Source organism: Pristiophorus japonicus, chromosome 16 (genome assembly GCF_044704955.1).
Source record: "Pristiophorus japonicus isolate sPriJap1 chromosome 16, sPriJap1.hap1, whole genome shotgun sequence".
In the NCBI taxonomy this organism is placed as follows: Eukaryota; Metazoa; Chordata; class Chondrichthyes; family Pristiophoridae; genus Pristiophorus; species Pristiophorus japonicus.
Window position 1 is genome coordinate 51,523,251 of NC_091992.1, and position 6,299 is coordinate 51,529,549.

Genomic DNA, 6,299 nt, shown 5'->3' on the forward strand with positions numbered 1-6,299 from the left:
CGGGCCGTATCCCCACCCTGAATTTCGGCCCCTCTGTCTCTCGTTTCTCCCACCCCCACCTCCCACCTTAACTAGGACATCTCCTGTCTATCCCCAAAGCAGGGAATAGGGATATCCCCTCTCTCCTCCCGCAAGACTGTGACATTACGTCACTCCCCACCTCCGATAGCAACATACCCCATTCCTCCCCCTCCCCCATAACTCTACCTACAGACCTACACTCGGCAATTTACTGACCAACATCATGACTCGTTAGTTACTGAGATTATGCAGGAGGTGCTAGGCTGATGGTTAATTGTCATTGTAGATCATTTTCTCCTGAATCTACAAATCTGTAGATGGTGTATTCCTCTGCCAGCACAGTGTGTCTCTCTCATCTCTCTCTCTCTCTCTCTCTCTCTCTCTCTCCCTCCCCCCAGGTCCAGCACTGATGCAGGAAGCGTTTGCAAATGAGCCGAGCCAGCGCTTTGCTCATCGCGCTCCCTGCTTGTTGCAGGCAGCTGACGGCTGCTCCTGCGGGAGGACTCCTGTGTTTATTTTACTGCATTCTATCAGCGATGGAGCTTGGAGTTTCACGCCCCAGTGTCAGTCCTGCCACCATGCTCTGAGGGGAAAGATGCTTCAGGATTCCAGCCGTTCCCAGCAGCCAGCTTTCTCACATCAGCCATGACGCCGAAAAGCAAACACGTAAACCACCTGGGAGTGTTCCTGCTCAGGAATATTGGTGTTCCATTGTCCTGTTTACTGACCATTTCTTTGTGTTATGCTTGCAAGCAGAACAGTAGGTGACACTGGGCTTTAAGAAGTTTTTTTTTAAATGAGACTGAATTAGTAGTATTTAATAGCAGAGGGGAAAACTGCATAACATCCGTATTCATTCAGGCTGGAGCCCATTGCCAGATTCCCATCAATCGGTGTTCCCAGATTTTCTGATACTCGAGGGACAATCAGAAAGCTGAGGCCCTCACACTCTGAACGACTGCTTTCCACCTCCGGTCAAATCCAGCCCAAACTGACGAGAGCGAACTGTCTTTCTGACTGCTGAGTAAAGTTGCAAAAGTGACATTTGTTTGGTTAAGTGCATAAATTGCAAACAAAATGACCCAATATTCATTATTTGCTTAGGAGCTTGGATTTAAGGAACTTTGTTGAGATACAGTAGAGAGAGCTTTACGTTCCACATAACTCGTAGAAAAAAAGACTTGTATTTATTTACACAGCGCCTTTCGTGACCTCCGGACGTCCCAAAGCGCTTTACAGCCAATTCAGTATTTGACCACTGTTGTAATGTAGGAAATGTGCTAGCCCATTTGCTCACAGCTAGGTCCCACACACCACAATGACATAATAACCAGATAATCTTTTTTTAAGTGTTGGTTGAAGGAATAAGTATCGACCAGGTCACCGGGGAGAACTCCCTCTTCGAAAAGTGCCATGGGATCTTTTGTGTCCACCCGAAAAGGCAGACGGTGCCTCGGTTTAATGTCTCATCCGAAATTCTGCACCTCCGACAGTGCAGCACTCTCTCAGCACTGCACTGGAGTGTCAACGTGGATTATGTACTCATGTCCTTGGAGTGGGACTTGAACCCACAACCTTCTGACTCGGGCGAGAGTGCTATCCATTGAGCCACAGCTAACACTGTATACAAACATTTATGTAACGCCCTTCATGTCCTCCGGATGTGCTAAAGTTCTTAACAGCCAATGAAGTTCTTTAAGTGTAGTTATTATCGATGTATAGACAAACAGAGCAACTTAACTGAAAACAGCAAGATCCCACAAACAACAATGAAATAAAAAAAGACTTGGATTTATATAGCACCTTTCACAACCACCGGACATCTCAATGTGCTTTACAGCCAATGAAGTACTTTTGGAGTGTAGTCACTCTTGTAATGTAGAAAACGTGGCAGCCAATTTGCGCTCAAACAAGTTCCCACAAACAACAATGTGATAATGTCCAGATAATCTGCTTTTTTTGTTATGTTGATTGAGGGATAAATATTGGCCAGGACACTAGGGATAACTCCTCTGCTCCTCTTCGAAATAGTGCCATGGGATCGTTTATGTCCCCCTGAGAGCCTCGGTTTAACATCTCATCCGAAAAACGGAACTCTGACAGTGCAGTGCTCCCTCAGCACTGCACTGGAGTGTCAGCCTAGATTTATGTGCTCAAGTCCCTGGAGTGGGACTTGAACCTACAACCTTCTGACTCGGGCGAGTGTTCTACTCCCTGAGCCACAGCTGACACTAAATAACCAAATTATTTGTTTTGCTGTTGATTGAGGGATGAATTTTGATTTGGATGTCCGGAAAACCCTCGCTCCTCTTCAAATGCTACCATGGGATCTTTTACACCATTGAGCAGCTAGACGGGGCCTCGGTTTAACATCTCATTGAAAGGCAATGGGCTGGAATTTGCGGTCGTAGGCGTACCTTCGGAGTAACGCCTTCAATCCGAACTTACCTGCTGGGCCCCAGGTTTCGGACACTTCGGATCCGGGGCCTGTGGGTGTACGCCTGGGTAAGGGCCCACGGATCCCAGGGACGCAGGCGGTTCGGAAGCGTCCTAGGGGTCACATAGGCCCAGTCCTCCTATCAGAGAGGAGGATTCCACTGCTATCATTTCTGAACGGAATCCCCCCAATGACGAGCAATGGAATCCCTAAATAATTAAAGAATTTACACAACTGGAATAAAAATAAATGGTCCCATTTTCGCATTTAATTAAAAGACCCTTTAATGAAGCATTTACAATAAAAATTAAATTTTGTGAAAAACAATTTTGAATACTTTAATCTGGGTCAAAATTTACCTAAACTAATTTTAAATGTTTGTGGATGATTTATTTTGAAACTTTTAAAATTTACATCAACCCTTCCGCTGGTGTAAGCAGACACAACGCCTGCTTTCAGCGGGTGTAAGGGTATTGTGACATTTTCTGGGGAATAGTTGGGCAAATAGCCCAACTCTGCGCCAGCGAAAGTAATGTTTGGGTCGGTTCGTATAATCTGTCAAGGCGAACCTCGGCAAATCGCAAGTTTGGGGCTTCTGCGCATGCGGGAACCCGGAACGTGGGCCTTTTACACGGCACTGGAGTGTTAGCCTGCATTATGTGCTCACGTCTGAGGTGGGACTTGAACGCACAACCTTCTGATTCAAAGACTCCCAAAGATCCAAGCTGAGATATTCTACCTAACCTGGGAGTACTTGATGCTAATCATCATCATCATAGGCAGTCCCTTGAAACAAGGATGACTTGTTTCCACGTCAAAAAGGGAGAGTTCACAGGTGTTTCAATGAAGGACCTAATATTCCAGATCCCGAACTACATGTTGAAGGGGTGGAAGATGCCTGTGTGTGGATTTTTTTAACGAGTGGTGGCTTTTGTACCCCAGCCACCACACTGGCTTGACAGAGCGAGGTCTTGGTCCAGTGGCAAGGATTAACCAAGACGACTGGAGACCAGCTCTGCTGCACGGACCTCGTGCGCGCACATATCGCAGTGTGGGCTGGCCCTTGCTGCCCCTGGGCCCTTGGCTCTTCTGGGCCCCGAACTCTCGCCTCTCCTGGGCCCCGATCACATCCCTCTACGAACTCTTGCCGCTCCTTCGCCCCGACCTCGCCACTCCTGCCGTACCTGCCCGCACTGCAGTCAGCTGTCTCCCTCCTGCAGCAGCACGCGCTGCTCCCTGCAGTGCGAGACCACCACACACTGCTCCCTCTAATGGCCCTGGCCTGCTGATGGTCTTGCAAGCGGGGACTGTGACGATTTCTGGGCCGGGCCACCGCACGTTGCTCCCTCTGCTAATACTAATACTGATGCTAATACCGGGTGCCAAAAGTGCAGCGTATTCTATACCTCAGCACTAACACCCTGTACCTCGAGCACAAACAACCATCCAAGCATGGAGCGAGGGGGTAGTTTGTGTTGTGAATTATGGGGGAGGAATTGGCATCCTTGAGGTTGTAGTTGTTTCCCAGTTGGCCACAAATAACAGGCCTCTACTCTAATAATGACAGCTGAAATGTAGCTCTGCTAAAATGTGAAATGTTCATGTTATTAATATCAGGCTCCAAAATGAACCGGGAGAGCTCAGCACACTAATGCATTTTAATTCATCACAAGCTGACCACCCATGGAACTGTTCTCTGGTAGTCTGGAGCACAGCTGTGATGTGTCATTGCTTACCGGGCCTGGTATTTTAAGCCTAGAGTTTTAAACGCGTGGGGAACTGGTTTAAATAGGTCCTGATGCCAGTCATAGTTTGATTGCAATTTGGTGAAGGAAGTTTGCAGATTACCAAGTGCTCATAAACTTCTCATCAGAAAAAACTTTATATTTGACACTTTGAAGTGTGGCATCTGGAATGTGACGATTGCATTTTAAACCTTGATCTAGTCAGCTGTAACAACAAATGGGAGGGGGAGGTGGAGTTTTATATTTATGTCTCCTTTTGTTCTTGACCGTGAATTCTGGTGTCACATCCTACCCTCGGGCTCTCCTGATGCTGCACTTTAACCAGTTGCTCTGAGGCCTGTGACAGACAACAGGCTCGGAAGCTTCACCAGGTGCTAAGATCAGGAAGTCACTGTGTAGAAAACAAGAGCCCTGGGAGAGTTCTGCCTCGCTGGGACAGTCAGTTTATTGAATATTTGCACCCATTGTAACATTGAAACAAGCCCCACTATTTCAGAAACCGGGTACCCAGGGGCCAGCAGTAGCATTATTCGAGTAATAAAGTTGGACAACTGAACAAAATAATAATAAAAATGCTAAAATTGCTGTGTTTTGTCAGGCTCCCTCAAAGAGTTGACATTTGACCCTAGCCCCCAAACTTGTCACGAACTGTTGAAATATATGTCCAGCGACTTAACTATATTATGCCTTTATTTAATTTTATTTTAAAAGAATACTATATAATTTATAAATAGAGACAAACTTTTATATTTTCTATTGAGGATGTATCACCCTTTCTTTGTATGAGTTTTAGACTGGTCAGGGTGAGGCGTGTTCGTATTGGAGGAAAAGCAGCACTTCTCATTAGCATCAAACTCCCGCATCAAATATCGCCCAGTTAGATCGAGAGTAAAGCTTCCTCTACTCTGCTCCCCCAAAATGGGCCTCAGGCCGAATCTCAAAGGGGTGTCTCCTACTACACCAGTGTGGCATTTACCAATTCTCAAACTGCCCATCCTTTGATATCTGAGTAGGATTGCCAATTCAACGTTGAAATCTGATGAATATGTTTTTTTTCCTCTCCCCTTTCCCCTTCGAGTCCCATTGCCACATACCTCCCTTGAACTTCAAGGATGACTGAAGATCTGCTCCCCACACCTCATACCTTCCCTGGCTTCCAGCAATGGTGGGGCCCTGTGTCCTCTCTCACCCCAAATCTTGCCTGGCTACATGAAGTGGTTGGAAACCCTGCTACCCAATTGTGTACCTTGCCTGGAGTGGCTGGAGATCTGCTCTGCCCCTCCTCCTTTCCCCACAACATGGCAGAGATTGGGAACTCATTGAGGGTCTTGCCAGTGCAATCTGCCTCCTGTAGTTTCATTGCTTCCCTCCTGCCCATCCTGCACAAAGCAAGATATACAATGAGGAAACACGGGAACAATTTCCTGTGTCAAGCCACTTCTACAGGTAGGAATGCAGAAGGGAATTCTTTGGTGCATATTTCTTTAGCAAGGATTATGAGCTCAATTCAGTTTAAAAACAGAATTAGAAAAGTACCATTTAAAAAAAAAAAAGAATAAAAATTTAAGACGAGAATTACTAACTGGAGCAACCGATTTAATATTTAGATGCAGTCACCATTCAATTAAAGTTTTGGAATTGGCATCTTAACATGTCCAGGTGCCTTTCTGTTTGTGTTGTGCAGTGTGTTGCAGATGGCCTGGGGTCACTATAAACTAGTTAGTAGTAATCCAGAGATGGTTTAAACTGGATGCAAATTTTCTCCTCTCCTGATGCCGTTGATCTTGACTACTGTTTACCTTTATAGTCCAATCTCTAGTTAGTCAGTAGCATGACTGGAGGGAACCATAATCATCCAGCCCCTCTTTATGTGAACGGAATACTGTGATCTTACCCATGCCCCCATGTGATCCTCCTGTTATCTGGAAGGCAGACCGATGAATGCACTATTGACGCGGCCAATTGTAAACCAACAAATTGATTCATTTTACACATGAATGAATAGAATATAGTGAATTTTAATTTTGTTCATATTGTTCCTCAAAACATAGAACATATCACCACATGCTGCACTATCCACATTAATGGGATAAACA